The 20,492-nt window shown below is 38.2% G+C and overlaps 1 long non-coding RNA gene across 1 annotated transcript; it reads right to left on the reverse strand.

Moving 5' to 3' along the window:
• Nucleotides 1–7,349: 7,349 nt before the first annotated feature.
• Nucleotides 7,350–18,896, reverse strand: LOC135443144 (uncharacterized). The gene is made up of 3 exons (XR_010438838.1): nucleotides 18,832–18,896; nucleotides 7,695–7,742; nucleotides 7,350–7,572 (listed from the first exon to the last, which is right to left on the reverse strand). It is a non-coding gene; the product is annotated as an uncharacterized LOC135443144 (long non-coding RNA).
• Nucleotides 18,897–20,492: the final 1,596 nt, after the last annotated feature.

Below are 20,492 nucleotides of genomic sequence, written 5' to 3' on the forward strand. Positions count from 1 at the left end.
CCAGGAATAGGAACTTCTAAAAATTTCTGCTTCTATGGAGAGCAATTTTGGAAGCAAAATTGTCAAAATCTTTCAGTCATTAACTTTACTTAGCTTAAGGAAGCAAAAGAGCAATTAAAGGGTCAGCTTTTTACTGACATCCATCTTCACAGACAAGTAAAACAACAGTGAAACACTTGATATTTTCATCACAGCTACAATAAGAGTTTTCTTATGAAAGTTTCCTTTGGGATCTAAACTTGCAGAAAGGTCAGAGAAGATGGCATGCAAGAGAAAGAACCACCTCTCCCATACCTGGAATAAAACCAAGGGAAAGAGATTTCAGAGTAGCTCATCCCAGAGGAACATCCAAGGTAGCTCATCTAATAGTTCCTTAGCACTATGCAAAACCATGTCGATTGTCAGCCATGGCTCTTCCACAGACTTGGTTCTTGAGAATAAGCATTGCTACAGCTTCAAAATCAAAGGCTAGAGCATCTTTTAACCATGCATATAGTGAAAAATATGGAAAATAGTTCCATATTTTTCACTGTTTTCCTTAGAGAGTCCCACTTTTGACTTAAAAATAACCATATTTCTTCATGAAAAGATAACAGCATGGTGGCCATGAAAACAAACTAGCTTCTAACTCAGTATGTAACCAAAAGGCCTAAAAGCCTTTGCAAAATACTAATTGTTTTTATACCTTGAGTACTTACTGTAAGGAAATGAAACCTCTAAGAAAAGGATACATATGAGTTGACAAACAATGAAAGGTTGCAAACATAAGCATTTCTTCTTTCAAGTATTTGTCATATCATTAATTTTTCTAATGAATGTATTTCTCAGAGGACATTTCAGTATTTTTTTGCAAAATTCTTTGGCTTTGTTAAAATAAATAAATCAGGATTTAGAACCACAACAAATCACCAGTTCAGTGGGAATTTGCTTGTTTGTTCATTCGGGTCCTTTTTGCAATTTTTATAACTAAAGCCTGTTAAAACACCTCCAGTTTCCTCATGGAAGAGGAATGATAATTTCTCCTTCTTTGCAGTGTACACAGACACAAACACACACACACTTATGGTGTCAGGCATTATTTCACATCTCATTTCCAGAAAGAAGATACATATCTACCAAGACATCTACGTCTACAGATAGCATTGCCCCGTTTGCACCATTCATTTCCATTTTGAAAACTTCAAGAAATTGTCCCTGTGATCTAATTCAAGTTTTAGTAACAAATTAAGAAAGGACCAGCATGATAGGTCAAATGGAACAGGAAGGGAACTATACATACTAGAAATCATATTAAAACATAGAAATTTTATCCCTCTGTTTGCTCCTAGGTCTTTATACCAGTTGACAAATATTCAAACACTTGACTGCTGTTCAATGTGTAGGTTCAAAGAATTAAATAAGATCTAATAAAAATTTTTGTACAATATTATCTGCTCTGTGATGCATGTGCTCTTTACCAAGTTTTTAAGAGCGTTTAAACAATAGGGTAAGTCTCTTGCAAAAATACAATACTATGAGACACAGATACACTAATATTAATTTTAAGGCTACCTTTTTAGTTTAAAGAATTCAAATGCTTTGCAGTGTATAGCTGAATTCTCATCTATATATCAATTGCATTAATGAGTTCAGGATCAGAGGAGCCTATGTAAACCACATGGATTTTCAATTCTAGACCTAATTTTCTCCTTTCTTCCCAGGGTTTACTACACACCACATATTGCACCACAACATCTTCAGTCTCAGAGGCATCTTTCTGCATCTAACATGAGCAAGCTCTTGTTTTGCAACAGGTGCTACCAGTTCAAAACAGGTTTTTCACCACTCTGTATTTGGGTTGATTTTCTTCCCTTCATAAGCAAATAAGCTGAAGACAAGATTTAGTGTCTTGATCAAACTTTCTGTAGATTCAGTAGCAGAGACAAAGTCCAACATTTTGCTGCAGCTTACTACCAAATCAAAAACCAGTGGTGAAATCCCCATGAGTGAAGACTTGCTTTGTGTTACAGCATCCAAGGAAGAAAAGGGAGAAATATCAGCAGTTGACTAAGTAAAGGAACATAGTCTCAGAGTTCATATTCACTTCTGAAAGTTTCTGGAGCATTTTAGTTTTCATGTTCTACCTTTAAAAAAAAAAAGTTTTTCATTCACAAAGCAAGTTAAAATATGAAAAGAAGATAGGGAGTGCTTTAAATAAAATAGCTACAAAATACATTTCTAAATTACAACTCTTGATAGAAAAGAACAAACTCTTTTTTTAATAGTTGCTGTCATTTCAATCCTGCCAAAATATTTAAAATTCTCTGTTGGAGGGCACACTGACATAATTCCTTGTGTCCAGCTCAGTGCAACTAGCAATGCTGTGAATGCAGGTGAGCATTTGTCTGGCAACCCAACTGCATATGTTCCTTTCATTTAATTTTCCACCAGCAAGAGAGGTGAAGCTTTTGCCTTTTAATATTTTTAAAGTGGTAAGAACACTTGATGAGATAAATGCAGTGTTTTTCAGGGGGAAGAACAGTTTAATCTTCATGAGATTACTCTAATTGCTTGGCAGTACTTTATTAGGGCTGGATTTTGTCACTGTGAGTCAGGAAATGGATTATTGGAATGCCGAGCACAAGATTTTGGATGCTCTGACTTTTTCATTTGAATACTTATAAAAAACTCAACAGGTTTATTGTGTTTTCACTTTCATTTCTTTCCCCATGAATTAATCAACAGGCTGCAGAGTAGTCTGGAAATTGAAAAGACTTTTGACATTAAAGCCATTGCAAATGGCTCAGCTTCTGTAAACAAGTCCCTAAAAAAATCAGGGCTATTTAGACCCAGTTCTCAATTTCTGATCATTCAATCAAACTGCACAATATTTTCCAGTTTTCATTTGGGATTCAAAGCATGCTGCTGAGGCAGAATACATTTTCAGAAGAGGTCTGTAAGCATTCAAGAAACAGCAACAGGGAAAACACAAGGAACAAAGGAAACCTGTATCAGAGACTCCCTCTGCTCTTCCCACTGGATGACCTGCATCAGGCTCAGTGTTGCAGAGGATTTCATCACATCTGTGCCTGCACCAAGATCAACTGGGTCTGTGTCTCTACAGCATGAATTAATACAAACTAGGAGCAGCTTTGAATCCTCTGGGAGCCAGGGCTGGCCTTGACATAACTTTCTAAAATTCCTGTCTCTTACTCCTCTTCCCTGAGCCAGGGATGGAGCAGTGCAACCTCTTCCTGGGCTGCTGGTTTAATTCGTCAGCACCAAAGTTAAAGCTGGGATGAGTAGGGGGTGCAAGACGTTGTGAATGACAAAGCTACACCACAAAAAGGACCCATCAAATTGCACATGAGCTACAACTCAGAACTTTCTACATCCAACTAAGGAGAGAAAAATAAAGTGACTGAGGTCTAAAGTTAGGCTGCTACCTTGACCTGTAATAAAGCACTCTTTTCTATTTTTTTTTCTTTGTCCTCCATTTAAAAGTGGCACAAGAAGCCAGCAGTAAAATTATTAAGGGATTACTTCTGAGCTTCTGACTTAAGAAGATTTTTTTCTCAACAAATACCATGGGTGTTGGGAGAAAGGAATGGGAAAATTTTTAACAATTAATAGAAACATTAGTGAGCAAACACTGTTTGCAGCTCCCTGCTGGTATCACTGGATGCTTGTGCACAAATGTGATGTTTTGTCAAGTAAGGTGCTATGTACTGCAGATTCAAGTTATCAAATAAAAATAGCAGAGATAATTTCAGCTCCATCCACAGCACTGGGAGCTGGGGAGGGGAGGAAAGTGGAGGTGGGAAGGAATATTTGTGGAGTGAAAAAATTCTGAATTTTTGGGGGGTGAGAAAAGAGCAGGAAAGATTTATATGAAAGCTCTGCAAAAAACGCTAGAAGAAGAAACCACATTTAATCCAGGTCTGGTCCATATGCAGCTTTGTGAGAGTCTGCCAGTCTATGCACACAATGCTGTGTGCCACACATCATCAATATAATTCTGTAATTCTTGTGCCATAGGCCTTTGCAAATATATCCTCTTCAGACAGACAGCCTGGTGAGAATACATGACAGAGTTAGTAGGCCTGTGAGAACTTAGAATTGGAAGAGACCAGAAAGCAACTACATGGAGAGCTCAGGCAGCAGGACTCTGAGGTACACAACCAACAGCTACAGGCTCAGCCAGCAAAAGCAATGCAAACAATTAGCACAAACTGCTAAATGGGAAAAAAAAAAAATCTTAGACATCATTAACAGAGTTAATCTATGTTAGGTCATTCAGGAAACTTCATCTGGAGTGTTTCTTAATGTTGATTGGCCACACAATCTTAAAATCAGTAGGTGAACACTTAGACAGTGTAAGGGCAGCTGACATTCAGCTTCCCTTAAAAAAGAATGAAATGAAACAGGCTTAAGTTCAGCCATTTGTTTCACTGAAAAAAAGAAGTCGACAAGAAAGGTCTAATACACTCAGCTATAATAGAATTATATTCTCTCTGAATTCTCTGTAGTAGAAATAGAAACCCCAAAGAGATAAGCCTAGATATTGCCAAAAGAAATTTCATATAAGAAGAGAAAATCCCTCTCAAACAGATATCCATATATATATATATATATGCCCTCCATGCTAACAGTTTAAGAGCAATTTCCTTTTCTCAAATGAAAGTCTGTGACAAAATAACATATGCTGATTTATTAAAAAATTCTGAGCAAAGCAGATTTTCCTACACTTGATATTCATAAATTCGATGAGGCAAATCTTTGTATCACACAATCTGTGTTTTCAGCAGAATCATCCTTAATGCAGCCAAATATGTCAGTTTGTGGGGTTTAAAAAGTTTTGGGTATAAATAACATGTGCACATTCCAGGGAATTTCAACCATCATTGACTCAGCAGGAGCAACATGGGACCTATGGACTATAGCCTATATTCTCTGTTCTCTTGCTCTCTCTTCTCCATGTTTATTTTTCCCCTCCCTTGCTTTGCCTGGGCAAAGCACAGCTCTCATATTCTACTCCATACTCTGTACTGAAGCTTATTGTGGGACTGGGGAGCTTGTGGAAGAGTGTTTCTGCTTCTGAGCCAGCATCTTTGAGAAACTTATTGTGAGGAGATGAGAGCTTGCTGAAGGGTACTGTACAGAATTAAGGGCTTGTTACCAATCACTCGTGGAGGTCTATTGTACAAACCTGAGAGCTTGTTAGCCAACACCTTCTGAGTCTAAATAGTGGGCTGGTAGTCAGAGTTAAGGCAACTGTACAATAAAGCACAGGAATTCCCTGACCTGTGGTCTGGCGTCTTTGCTCAGAGTGATGAGAATTTATAACAAACATCATGGCCCCTACCGATGGGTGACAACACATACCTTCCCCTCCACCCCCTTCCTTAACTGAACAAATTAAAGAAAAGAAAAATTAAACAAGAAAAAAAATTGTTTTACAGCTGATTGCCTGTGCTATCTGAAGTTTTCCCCCTCTCAAATGCTGGTATGTCTTCCCATGAAAAGTCTTTCCCAGGAGACCCTCACTTTCTAGGAAAAGGGTTGTTTAGAAAAATGGATGTATGGCACAGTCCAGGATAGCCACAGTTGTGGATTCCCATGTCCTGCATTGCTGAAAGGTTTGTGACAGCTGTATTTCCTGAAGGTAATTCAGGTTTAATCCTGTGTTCCCTGACCACCCCATGGCCTGTCAGCACAGAGAGTCTGTGTTTGAGCAGCCTCATTCCTGCTGGCAAAGGTTACATCAGCATTCCTGCTCTTCAATTCTCTCTTTTGGGGGCCTGGTCAGTAACACAGGATATTTTCACTGCTCTTGTTTGCTGAGACTACAAGTGCACATGTGCCCCCACACTTGCTCAAGACTACACATTTGGGATATATCTGCAGCTGCCTCAGAGTCCCATGCATAGAGATACACTTGGTCTCTTCTTCCTCAGTCTCATCAGTCTTAGTCCCAGAGCTTTCACATGTGATGAATGAATTTCTCTGAGTCTGAAGTTAATATTTTTAAGCATCTTGGTTACAGCAGGAGGAGAGTGTGAGACAGAACAACATGCTCAAGCACTACCTGTCTGTGAGCAGCACTGACTCACCAAATTACAAAGGAACAAAAAGCAGTCCCTGCTTTTCCTTATTTTTCAGATGTCTTTCTAATGTCGCCATGTCCACTCTCATCCAGTAGCAATGACTGAAATGAAATACAAGTGGTTCTGGGAAAGTGTTGTGCTCCAAAATTTTCAAGGCAAAGTGGATTTAAACAGAACATCTCCCTACAACTTCATTTTCGTAATTCCTTTTCAGAATTTAGTCTCTAGTTACTCCACCAAAATCAACAGGCTACAATAGCAAAGCTGAGCAACCCCTCTCCTTCAAGTGATGCTTGTTTTCCTAAACAAAGCCCTCCAAGGCAGCTGACTGGTCATTCTGTGGAGGCTTTGTCATTCTTCTCACAATGTGCTTTTTTCGAGGGCTGCATAACATTGCTCTGCCTGCTTTAAGACTGCATGAACACAGCTGTCACTGGCTGAATTAAATGAAACAGTGACTCATACTACATCTTTGATATTGAAAAAGGCGTGGGTAGTATTTTGTAGCTTTCAAAAGGCTATGATTTCACATTATGGTTAAATAAAGAAGGGCAATGACTTTAGAACATATAAACCCATGATGATAGATGATGTACTATGTATTAAAAAGTTTGGGCAATATTTTATATGGTTTTGTCATCATCCATCATCATGAGGATCACAAGCAGAAGAGAAGTTCAGACAAACTTTCAGAAGAAGTATACATTGCAGGAAAGTAAACTAAGGAATTAGAAACACAAAGCACTGGTCTATTCACTGCCAGATTAGATTTTCTTTGGTAGGGTAAAAAGAAAATCTGTACATGCGGAGGCTCTGGCTATATTTGGCTTCATCTCACACATTCAGTCACCTTTCTGCAAAGTGGATTTAAGTACTATTGTTCTTGCAGGGTGGCATTGTCATGTTTCCCTTCTGAAATGAGGGCACTGGGTCCTAGCAATGGAGAATTGTAGGTAAGTAATTTATTGTGTTGGAAACACATTTAAGTTCTCCCCATTCCTCTCTTCTTCTGCAACTTACTCCAGATGAACAGTTTTAAAAATATTTTAAAAACTGATTTCAGAGCAAATATAGTAATGCCAGAAGTACACTGTGCTGCCTAACCTCTGCAGGAAATAAAAGTAAGGAAAATATACCAGGAGTTTGTAAGACTTTTATTAAAAAGTACATACTTAGGGTGCATTTATTCTGCTGAGAAGCAAGCAGAAGACACAGTGGTAAAATTGGTAATGAAAGCAGCCATTGGAAAGCTTGATGAACACTTTCCTTTTCATCTGTTTCAAACTACAATCTGGTTAAGAATCAGCTAATTTTTAATACTGCTCCTCTGTTGCTGTATATTCCACCTAATTTCAGGTAAGGTGTTGATGTAGAAGTAGGTTTAACTTGGGAAGTGTTAGGCAGATGATACCCTGGAGTTATTTGGAAGACTGAATTCCAGTACTTCTGAGCAGGATTTCAAACACCTCTGAAGTCCCACTTCTTCCTAGTAGCCAACAAAAGAGTGACTCAACCAAGGCAGTTTTAATTTATTATGTGCACTTTTCACCCACCTTTCTAACTTCCATATTTCTCAATTATTGGCTGTCATTCTGCTTCAGTCCTCACCTCTCTGTCTTGTAGTTTCTTCAAGTACCAATGTAAGTTTGAAGTTCTCTAGGAGGCCACAAAGTACTAAATAAAGAATTAGCCTTCCCCAGTATTTTCCCCATATTTTCTTTGTCTTCATCATAGCCCATAAAATCTAATTATATCCATGGGAACATCCCCAGAGTTTTAATCCAACAGCTCTCCATCTGTCAGATAAACTAATAGTACACTTTAGAGAAATGTACTCTAAAGTCTTCTTGTGATTCAGGCCCCCGCACTGAAAGATACAGATACAGATTCACCTCTTCCTCTGACACATCAGCTCACAAAAAAGGTCATTGAGAACACATAGCAGACTTGCAATTCAAGTTGCCTGTTTGCTTGCCAACCCTTTGCACAATATGGGAATCTCACGAGGAGCTAGGATAAACAGCTTTTATATGTTACAAACAACAATCTACTTTTCCTAGAATCTTGTCCTTGACGAGACACCACATGGCAATACCAGATTTCAAGAGACCCTAACTCTTGATTTAGATTGTTTTGTAGATTCACTGGTGCAGCCTCACCTTGAATATTTGGTGCAGTTTTGGGCACCACAATACAAGAAAGTTATTAAACTATCATATAGCTCCCAGGGTGGGGCAACAGAGGGGCTGAAGGCTCTGGAGAGGAAGCAGTATGAGGAGTGACTGAGGTCACTTGATCTGTTCAGCCTGGAGGAGACTGAGGAGACACCTCACTGCAGTCTGCAACTTCCTTTCAAGGGAAGAGGAGGGAAGGGTATCTGCTCTGTAGTGAACAGTGGCAGGACCTAAGGTCATTCCCCTGTGTCAGGGGAGGCTTGGATTGGATATTAGAAAAAGGTTCTCCGCCACAGAGTGGTTGGGCACTGGAACTGGCTTCCCAGGGAAGTGGTCACAGCACCAAGACTGACAGAGTCCAAGAACCAATTTGCACAATGCTCTTGGGCACGTGCTCGTGGGCAGACCCTTGGCGTGTCCTGTGCAGGGCCAGGCATCAAACTCAATAATCCTTATGGGTCCCTTACAACTCAGATTATTCTATGAGTCTGTGATTAATATCTGGTTCCTCTTGGTCCTCAGAAACACTCTAGTTACACAGAATTTTAGGCTTAGCATTAATTTTTCATAGTGACATAAAGCAAAAAGTATCTGTTTTACACTACTACACAGGATTAAGACTAGGCCACTTGGGTTGAGTTTTGTTTATTTGTTTTTAGAGTAATAGAATATTTTTGTTTATTTTTAGAATATCAGAATAATTTAGATTGATAGAACCTTTGGAGGTAATCTGGTTCAAATCCACTGCACAGTCTTGCTCAATGTCAAAGTGACATTGGGTTGCACAGGGACTTATTAATTAAAAGTGGGAAACATAAAATGAAGGAAGGAACGGCATTGTTGTGCTGAGGGTATTTCTCTATATTTTAAGAACTCTTTATTGAGATATCAATAAAGAGGATATAAAATTTGATATCAATAAAGAGTAAATAAAATTTGATATCAATTGAGATATCAAATCAGAGCAAGAGCTTTCTTGCCTTTCATCTTACTCTTTACCTCAGGAAGAAAGATATTACTGATTGCATAGTGGAAATCCAGCCAATTAAAGAATGCAAAACCCTATGAAATGTGTCTTTCTTCCTCAAAGCTTGTACACTCTATGCTGAAAGGAATTTGGAGAAAGAGCGTGGCATTGCAAAGCAACTCTGGCAAATAAAATACGGAAGTGGTTTGCAAAGAAGCTCCTTCCTAGTTGTTAGGACTTAAAGAATACAGCTGAACTGTCTCAAAACACTGTCAAAGCCACAAGAAGGAATTTCCCATAAAATAAGCCACCACAACAGGAACTTGAGATAAGTGCAGATGGCACAGCAGGAAGGAGCTAACTCCAGGCCTAATGGAGGCTAAGATTTGGTTACCATCCAGACAGAAATTCCCACCATGGCATCTATACCCTGTGGATACCTGGGACTTGGACTGTATAAAAGTGATACCTTCAGAAGAACAAGCCTGGGGCCCCCAACAATAAGAAGACCAGGGTGAAGAAGGACTAGCAAGGCCCTGCAGGGATCCATGTGGTGGTGATATCTTTTGCTTAATCTCTCTCTCACTCCTGCCTTCCCCTCCCACAAACCTATAAAGATTTTAACACAATACTACTAAGATCCTCTTTTTGACACACAACCTATTAGCAGTGTATCAGCTCTCTGCTCCTAGCAGCATACTCCTTGTCCATGGAGATCTCTCTGTTAGGTATACTGCAATATAAATGAAAATTTTTTTTTGCCAGAATAGTGTCAGAAAGAAAATTAACTGGAATAAGAAAATATCTACAACTAACAAGTTATTCAGCCTTTGCTTGGCCATGCAATAATGTGACTCTTTGTCCCTCCTCACTCTCTTCCCCCTCTTCTTTGCTGCCAAATTATTTTCCTTAAGATTTGTAAAGGAACAGGAGGTCTCTAGAATGACAACAATTGGCTAATTGCAAAATTCATTACCAAAGGAATTTCTCTGTACACTCAGACTCAGCTGGACCATAAACCATGGGGGGCAGTCAGAAAGGTACCCTCTCATGCAATGATAATGCTGCTGTCCCTTTGATAAAGGAGCTATTCCACAGCTCCTGCATGGGAAACAGAGCTCATCTCTAAATGGACAAGGAATTGAGCTGCCCCCCTCTCCCTGCCCAAGGTATTTATTCTGAATTCTCTCTTTATTTGGTGCATTTCCCTCCTTCCAGTCATAAACCATAAGACACCAGTCACTCTGATCAAATACTGTGACCCAGCTTCATTACCAAAACAGTCCAAAGAGTAAGACTATGCAGAAAACCTTGGGAGACATTTGATTCAGTTTATGAAATATGAACAGTGAAGGATAGAGACTTGTTTTGTACAGTGATGATCATCTAAAGTGACACTCTGTCACACATTATGTGACATTAGGTGACAAACACGGAGCGGATGATGTGAAAATTTAAGAAGGTGATGATGAATTAGGGGTCCCAAGCCACCTTTCCTAATTAACACTCTTAAACATCTACACCCTGTGTACATTTATGATGAACATTCTGCCTGATAAAAACGTATTGTGACAGAGTGAGTATTTTAGTTACAGGACTAAACATTACTATTTTTCTGAAGCTGATATTCTCAACCTGGGAGATCACTGCAGGGACGTGGGCAGAGGTAGGGAAGGAAGAGACTGCCACCAAGCTCTTCTGGCCAAATGAGATGGACTGGAAGAGAAAAAGTGAATGATCATCAAGTGTTCTCAGAGGCAGACACACTGACTAATCCTAACAGGCATCAGGCAGAAGACAAAGAAAAAATTAATTCCTCAGATCACATGAATGACATTTCTTGCTGCATCATATTGTAGGTACTGAAAGCTGGCACAGTCTCAAGGATTGATTGAATATGTTCATGAAACTGGAACCAATTTGAAGCAATTAAAAAGATACCATCTTCACTAAAAAATCAAACAGCTTTGTGGCAGAGCCCCAGATTATTTGAAAGCTGAGAGAATCTTTGAGAGGAACAGCATGGTATGTTTCTGCTCATCAACCATACCTCCCTAAGGATCAGCTTCTCAGCATTGCCAAAGATCTAGCTGAATCTTTGCTTCAGGGACTGCTTTCCTGGACATATTCTAGGAAAATTACTGTGATAGGAAAGAAGAGACTGACCACCAGTGTAACTGTAAAGGCATAGTTGGCCCTCCTTTTCAAATGAATATGCTTTGTATTGCAGCTTTACAATTGCGTAGAAGCCTGAATGCCACTTACTGATACTAATGGAACATTACAGGACTGTGAGGTGAGAGTCCAAAGGGATGCAGGGCCCCTAAGCAGGTGAAAAGGAGAGCCCCTTCATTCCAAAAACTTGGCCTTTTAAAGCCATTAGCTGGTTATCAGTTACATACTTTTAAATCATATCAAACATAATTCAGCCAACCACCATATACCACGATGTGAACACACAATGGTTGTGCAACATGTTTTTCTACCCTTAACTCAGCTAAGTCTCTTTCTCATAGTCCTTTTCTTAGCTGAAGTAACAGGCTGAGACATGATTTTACAAGGCCTCTCTTTTATAAAGCCTTACTTATTGGTAACATAGGACAACTGCAATGCTAATGCAAACTGGCTGCTACACTGCAGAATCACAGCATATATTTATGTTAATTCCTAAAGTTTTCACTTTTATGCTTATCCCCACCTAGGAATAATTTGCCGTGCTGTATCCAGTCTGTAGAATGGTGGTAATGAGAGAAATTACAAAGCTTCTAAACCAGCATTTACTATGGATGTCACAGATGCCCTGGGAGAAAAGGCCATATTCCAGTGACACGATGAAATCATTCAGTAAATTGCATAGATGGTAGAGTTAAAAAGAGAGTAAAAGAAATCTATGCTGATATTTCAAGTCTCTGGTTTAAACAGAAATGAACTTTGTCCTTGGTGAAGGTACCTACAGTTCCCAAGAGCCAAGGGCACAAAATGGCTGCATGCTTCTACTGGAATGTCCTTCAGGACAGTAGGCTAAAAAGGGATTAACAGTGGCTTGCATGGCACAAGTCTCTGAGTGAACAGCTCCCCGTCTTGCTGAATTGCAAGGGAGAATGACTTTAATGACAGGCTGAAGGTCCACTGACAAAGTTCAATGTACCACAGGGCTGGTCATTCTAGGACCTAATGAAAACTGGTGTTATGGCACTCTAAACTTCTTGTTTAACCTCTGAAGAAAGACTGTCTTACTGTAGAGAAATCAAAATAATTTAAGAAATGGAGAACTTACACTTTTTATAAAGGCATTTAGCTGCTTAAAGATGCAGATTAATTTTGAAAATTGCGAATGGGTGTTGCACTGCAACTTCAACTGCTCATCTTCAGTATATTTACAGTATATTCTACAGATATCTAATCTATATCAGAGAAGGGAAATGTTCGTCAACACCCTTTCCCTCTTCTGCTCTGCAACAAAATGGTTGGGAAGATCCTTTATTTCTAAATCATCTTCAGAGGTCCAGATTTCAGATATACATGGTTTGCAAAAAGCTTGACTCAGAACAAAAGGGGTTTATACATAATGCACAGGGAAAACCTAGACTACATGCTTTATCTTCTCTCTTGAAACTCAAAGACCAATAAAAAGTAGAGCCTTTTATCAATTAATTAATTAATTAATATTTAAGGTTTAGGATATTTGGGCTACACTCAATTTGAATTGAAAAGAATGATGAATAAAAGAACAGAAAATGCGTATTAAGTTTCCTCTGGTTTGATTAGAACAGGTCTGTTTTCATCTTCACTGTATTAGCTAAGTTTACCTTTATAGAAAGGAGAAAAGCATTTCCTACTCTACTTTGAAACTTAAGAGGCACATTTGTTTAACAGAGGCTTTGAACTAGTAAAAATAACCCTCCGTTTTATAAATTATATTACAGTTTGTTGTCACAACACTAAAGTCCATCTTTGTTCTTCAAAGTCTTCTGAGATGAGTTCACAGGATGAAAAATTCCATAAATATGCATGGGGTGGCAGTGAGTCTTTTGTTTCCTAATTAAATATTTATATCATTCAGAGCTCCAAGCACTTCAGCATATACAGATCTGGAAACCATGGTACGTAGCCCAATGATATAAACTATATAATGAAAAGTACCAGAGACAGCCATTTCCTTCCACTCTTTCCAAAAGGTATTAGAAGGAAAAAAGAAAACTGTACTGACTTAGACCAATGGAAGATTCAGAAATAATTCTATAAAGAATTTTAGAGTTTCTCAAGAGGATGAAATCTTGACTTCTCCACGACCAGCGTTTTCACTCCCGGAAGGACATAAGAAGTAACATGCTCCCATTCCCATTCTTTTGTGTCCCTACATTGGTACATCTGTGCCTGACACCTTCTGATAAAGCTGTGAAATAAACACCATGAAAAATCAGTATGTCTGAGGTTAAGACAAGGAAGACATTATCTGACATACTCATCCGCATTGAGAAGCAGTAAAGATACTGACCATGGGTTATATGGATTGATAGAGTCAAGAAAACATTGGAAACTTGAGGAACATTCTTGGCATATTTTTGTATGCCAAAGTGTGTTATCTTTTTTTTTTCTCTAGCTACATAGACCTGATGGGCATTATGTGAAACTGGAGTTCTTTCCTGGAAGTTCAGAATCATTAAAATGCATGACTAGCTAAAATAACCATAAGCCATGTGGCCACCTGGTATTTAACTCAAAGAAGAATTGGCAAGTGTTTGGAAAGTCTAAATTGTGTTCTAGAGGAAAGGGAATTTCCTCCTATCAATACCGGACTAAACATGATAGAAAATGTTAGAAGTTACTGAAGAGAAAAAAGTTCTCCAAATATGAAATGTGACCAGGAACTGCGGTGGAGAAAAAGAACTGCATTATGAATGCAAATAATTCTCTCTTCTCACTACCAACCATGCCATAATTTTTATTACTTTCTTGATAATTTTCAAAATTTGTACAGTTTCAGACAGTTTGCAATTTTAGCTGTTTGCTTTTGGGGTTTATTTTATTATCTTAATTTTGAGGATATGCAGGGATGGGAAGAGGAAGGAGGGAAAAACAAGAGAAACATCAGATATCAGAAGATTTTTTTGCATAATTCTGAAGATGTGTTTCATACTGATGCCTGCAAAATAACTAAGGAGAAATGCATTTTAAGTGTCATTACAAAACAGGCACACTTTCCTTAATAATTTCTATAGTAGGTACTCTGAAAGCATTAAAATTGGAGCTCTCATTCATAATGTTCCACATCAAGATTAGAGCTAATGAAATCATCCAGACTAATTCTAAGATGCTGGATTTTCTAATTGTCAACAAATGTAACAGTGAGAGGTTGTTACAGCTATTTTTCCTTGATAGGTCTCAAAGCACCATACGTTCATTAATTACAGACTAAATCAATCTCATCTGCTTGAGAATGTACTCCGAACAAAACCAGAAGAGCTTGCATAAACTTTATCTCCAAGCGAATAACCTAATCTTTTATTTCAAACACATACCCTAGCTTACAGACAGACTCTTTATGTGGTGTTACTAATTTTAGCAACTGCTTGAAGGTAAGAAGGCTGTAAACTGTTAATCAATTGAAATACAGGATTTACGCAAGCAGCATTTACAGAACATGACTCAGAGTGCTTTCTGAAAAATACAATGGAAATTTTTGTGTGCTGGAATATCAAAAACCAAGAGAAAATTCTGGAAAAAACCTCACAAGTCTAAATAAACATAGAAGATAGGAATTCATTACATTGTTCCCTGGATGTCTCCACATTGCCAAGTGTTTTAGTTTCCCCAAAGCTCCCCACAGACATCTGAACCCATCTGGCAGGTATAATAGAAAGCATGATGCAAAATACAAAGCAGAATGTTAAGCTTCTTGGTTAATTGAAAAACAAAATAAGTCACCCAACAATTTCTTCTTCATATTGTAATTAGAATAGACACTTATTCAAAAAGAAGATAATTTCATGTTTTACCATGTATTCACAAGCCCTGGATTAAGGAAAAACCTAGATCTCCTGGATGGTAATCTGATTGTTTTATCTGGTTTTGTAAGGTGATACAAAAGAGAGAAGAGCAATAACATTCTGAGAAAACACTTAAAAATCTTCCTCTCTCTACTTGTCATGTCATTGGAAGTAAAATACAAGTCTTGCCCATACACCATATTGCTTTAAGTCTGTTTATCAATATCATATCTGTTGCATAGGATGCAGGGTTACAATATTTTTATGCAGGTACAGCTACAAGTGTGCTTGGGACTGACTGGTCGGTATAAGGCAAAGAAACAACAGGCAAAAACAGGCAAAAATAAAGCAGCTAAACAACTCACAGGTCTAATAAACACAGGTATTCCCACTGATAGAAAGAGCACAATTTTGTATAATACATTGTAGAGTCTCCTTATGCTGTTAAGAATTTACTAAAATACTGCTGAAGTGTAGCAGCCAACATACATTCACAGACCACTGGAATGTGGAGTAAAATGTGCTTTTTTAACCAGCTCTTGAATATAGGCTTTTGCAAATCCTCCTACAAAGAGGAGAGCACAGCTTTATTAGGGCCCTAAACTGCCCAATGGTTCGTGGGAAAACAGTATGAGATCCGCAGCCCAGATTGAAGCAGGAGAATTCAAAGTAAAAGCAGTGTGAAGAGTTAAAATAAAAATGATTCCATCAATATGAGTATAGTTTTGTAAATGTCTTATAGCTAATTATGAATTACAAAATTAAATCTCTTCCAGCCCTTGCAGAATACAAATTAAGTGCTATTTTGTGCCTACTGCTGTAACCCCAGGTACCTCAGGTTTTCTAGTGAAAAATACAAGGAAGCAAGGAAAACAAAACGACATTTCATGCACCTTATATGCATACTGAAAGCTAAAAAGTAGAAAAAGGCAGAGATCACTCCATGGGGCAGAAAATTCATGCTGAACCTGTCCCATGTTATTGCTGAACTATATTATGTATATGGATATTGTTACACACACACACTACACTGTATAATTTCAGGCTTTACAGGAGATTTCTGGGATGCAATTCAAATATTTTAAAGCACATTGCTTTAGAAAATGTTCAGCATAGCAGGAAATGAGAAGGCAGGAATCCACATTTATATTCAGAGTAGCTTATCTCACTTGATCCCATTAGATCTGCAGTATCATCCAGATCTGCAAGAAATCCAAGTGCCACCTTTGTTTTGGGAAGTTCTTTTCTTATATTAAGAGGAAGAGGTCATGCAAAAGGGACAACTCAATGCACTGATTCATTTCCTAATCAATATTGCAGACTAAGAAAGTAGGGATATGGTAAAGCACATGGCTTGCACAAATTCTGCACTTTTCTGTCAAGGAAGGAGTCAAATAGTTCAGCTTGTGAAGAAAACAAGTGAGAAGCCAAGGAAACATTAGCACAACCCTCACTAGCACAGCCCAGAAGAACTCGAGAGAGATGATAAAGCTGTGTATGCAAAATAAATATATTGTGCATACAAGACCTCAAATATCATCTTATTTTGGTCCCAGGGTAGAAATGGTCTGTGACAGTGACTGGTTTCTGCTGGCAAATAAGGCCCACTTCAATCTGAGGCTAAAATTTCAGACAATTCTGTGTCTCTCACTCATAGGTGTTACTGGAGTGCTACAAGGCCTTACAGAGCAGCCTTGCCCTTTTCTCTCACTGCATCAGACTACTGGGCAATATGAAATAAATCCCCTCTGGACATGCCTGAGTTTAATCAGTGGTGTCAGGCCCAGCTCCTTCAATCATCTCTCTTGATGTCATGATACCTGATCAGCACCACAGAATAGGTTCTTGTCTGGGCAGCTGCTCAGATTGCCTGCTTCGCAAATTGGACAACCTATATGTATCATTGTGGCTCATTTTCCTGACAAAGATGATCTGTAAACTCAGATGTCAAGCCTACTGCGCATCTCATTTTTCTTTCAGCACCACTAAGTCTACTTGGTACTGTGTGCTATGCTTCATCTTTTGGCAAATGTTTTTTCTGGGATGGGGGAAAATATGCCTGCAGTGGTCTTTGAATGCTTAGATGTAACAATATTTAAAACTATCTTTTTTGTAACACCTATTCAGAAATTAGGCCTCTAACACTGTAGTTCAGTGACTGTTTCTTAACATCATTTTTACTAGCAACGAAATCCTACCAACTATGACACTTTTTTCAAAGGAACAAGGGCAAGGAAGATGTGGAACACATCAAGGACACAACACACAGAGAAAAGTTAAATTTTCCTGTAATGGATTTAGAGGTTTCAGGACCTAAAATTATTTTAATGATCAATAATACTGAGAAATCATTGGTACAAGGCAAACCCTCCTCTCTGAGGACTCCTTATAGCAATAGTACTTCTATGAATCAAAGATGTTAAAGGTTGTTAAAGCTTATTTTCCTTGCTGTATAAGACATCCTTGAATGCTCCACATGGCACTGCATCGTGACAAAATATCTCTGCACAGCTGGTCTATAACATCCTAATGAAAATATTTCTGCTTTTACCCATGGTTTAAGGTTATGAGAGAACTAGGATTTTCTATCTAGTGAAGTTCTTACCAGCTTTAACAACTTTTTGCCCCATGCTGCCTATAGGTAACTCTAGCTCTTATGCTCTGCAGCTCTATAAATGGGGATATTTGTGTCTTTCTCCTTGATTTTATCCATTCACAGTTATATAGTCTCAGGTTTCCATTCACTTGGACTGCTAATGACATGCAGAACTAAAGCAAAGTGCTATCAGTCACTGAACTGGAAGTGCAAATATTGGTGCATAATTGCCAATTTCCTCTAACCAACCCAAAATACTTACATTGACTGTAACTGCAGAAACTTAGATTGCAACAAGTCTGTGTTATTCACAACTTGACACAAGGCAAAAAATAACACCCTGACCCTTTTCCAGTTTCACATTTAGACTCTGCAAGTATTACAGCCTCACTCTATGAGAAATCCACTTGGAGATAACAGCATGGGCAAGACTAGGGTGAGAATTGATTTTGGACCTGGACAGAGCTAGTATGAGGCTGTCCAAATTGACCACGTGAACATGGCTCCCTAAATGAGCAGGGCTAAATAGTAGTCACCATTTTGAGAAATTAGCAATTTTGAAATAATGCAAAATGTGGTTTTCAAGATTATCATAAATTGCTGTAAAAAAGGGATAGGTTATAAAGAAAATTCCAATGAGAGAGCAGTGTGTGAGGATTATGTTTGCATCATCCAAGCACTAAGAAATCACTGTGAAACTAAAACATCCGTAAAGCAAAAATTATTTTTTGGGCAATGGGAAGGTGTGGAAGAGTTGTTTTCTTTAAAAATTAGTAGTCAAATAATCAGTCCAGTATTCTTAAAAATCTTTTAGGGTCAACCTGTTACTCCTCTCAGCAAAGGATTTGCTTCTATGAGAATCTCTGACTTCAGTGCTGGTGCTGGAAAATAGATAAACTTCTGCCATAATCCTAAGTATCAGGATGTAAGATTTTAAGCATATCCAAAATTATAATAAATTCTAATCAAAAGAAAATTTAAGACATTTAGCCAAAACAATGTTACTTGAGACACTTACCTCTCCTGATGAACCAGTGGGGAAAATTCTTTATTTTAAATAAGTATTTTTAAGTGAGCAGCCTGAAGAAAGAAAGAAAGAAAAAGAAAGTCACAGAAGGGAAAACAGCTTTCCACTAACATTCATGGACATTCAATCAGAATCAAGGTAACCATTCAGAAAAACCAACCACAAACATACACAAACCCACTGATTATTATGTTGTGTCATGCAAGTTTAAGCTTGAAACAAATGACAATGTTTAGAAAGCTAAAATATTCACAATTCTAGCACAATTCAATGTGATCGACTAGTTCTAAGGCGAAATCATGTTGTTTTAGTTGCAGCTTGGCAATTAGAGTATAGGCCAAGGTTTACTAGGAGTTTTCATAAGCAGAAAAATGAGGCCAAGTGGTACGTGAGAACTTGATTCAATCTTGTGGGGCAAAGAACCAAAAAAAAAATGCATCCCTCATTCCACTAAAACCCTCTCCAATAACCCCTGTTTTTTTAAAAAAGATCTCCTTTTACAAATAGCCAAGTTTACAATATTTACCTAATAAAATCTTTCTTTTATTCCTGATCAATCCAGAAGTTTATTTGCCTACATTGACTCATAATAGTCATGCCACCTGTTTACCAACCTTCATAAACAGCCCTGCTACCACCTTGAAGTAGGCTTGAGTCTACCTCCTTCGTGAGTTGTTTGAACGAAAACCATTCCCCACAACCTTTTCCCAACTGAAATTTCTTAAAAGAGCAATAGCTGACATTTTCATATTGCATCCATCAGACCACGACAGAAGATAATTTCCTCTGGTCTTCCTTTCTTGTGATTCAATTTAGTAACAGAAAATAACATTTAGACAAAAACCAGAATCTCCCAGTCTCTGGTAGGAAGAAAAAGAATAGCCAGCAGAAGCCCTGCTTTTCATGAAAAAGGAATTTTCTCATCTATTTTGCTTTAAACTCACACACTTGCTACAATTCCTCTCAACTCTGTTTTCTCATCAGGTCTTTCTGGATTTTGCCTTAAGAAGAGGAGGAAAACAAAACCCAGTCCAACCAGCCAAACTGTACTTGCTTTCTGCTCCCCTTGGAAGCAATCCTGGCCTTTCCCATTCCCATTTTAGTAGATCACTCATATAACAGCTGGGCTGGAGCTCTGCCTCTTACCTGGAAAGTGGTGGGAGGAAAAAGCAGTACCACCCAGAGGGCCAGCCCACCTTGAAACGAGCAACCGTTTAAGCAATTAAGTAAACAACTACTAATTAAAGCAATAGCAAGAAGCTTTTCAGCAGCAACATTTAAAGTACAATGCACTTTGTGATAATTCACCTTGAACGTTCATCATGCAGATCAGGGAACTTTTCTCATGGAGAGTTTAGGCTGGACATATCAAATAAATTTAAAATAAAAAAGTAGTTTTGAAACTGGAGGATTCTCTTAAGGTGGATTTCTAAGAGAAGACAGGAATTAATAGTCTTAAATGATACTCTAATTATCTTATAAAACCCTTTTAAAAAAATGTCTACTCTAGAGTTGGGCTCATTTGATGCCAAAATGTCTACAGCTAAAGAAAACCAAAGTATCTCATTAATATTGCATAGAGTTTCTAAAGCACAAGTAATTCAAATACACATTGGGTTGATGGATGGGCTAACACAGAGATAGCTATCAGG

Source organism: Zonotrichia leucophrys, chromosome 2, assembly GCF_028769735.1.
Source record: "Zonotrichia leucophrys gambelii isolate GWCS_2022_RI chromosome 2, RI_Zleu_2.0, whole genome shotgun sequence".
NCBI classification, from domain to species: domain Eukaryota; kingdom Metazoa; phylum Chordata; class Aves; order Passeriformes; family Passerellidae; genus Zonotrichia; species Zonotrichia leucophrys.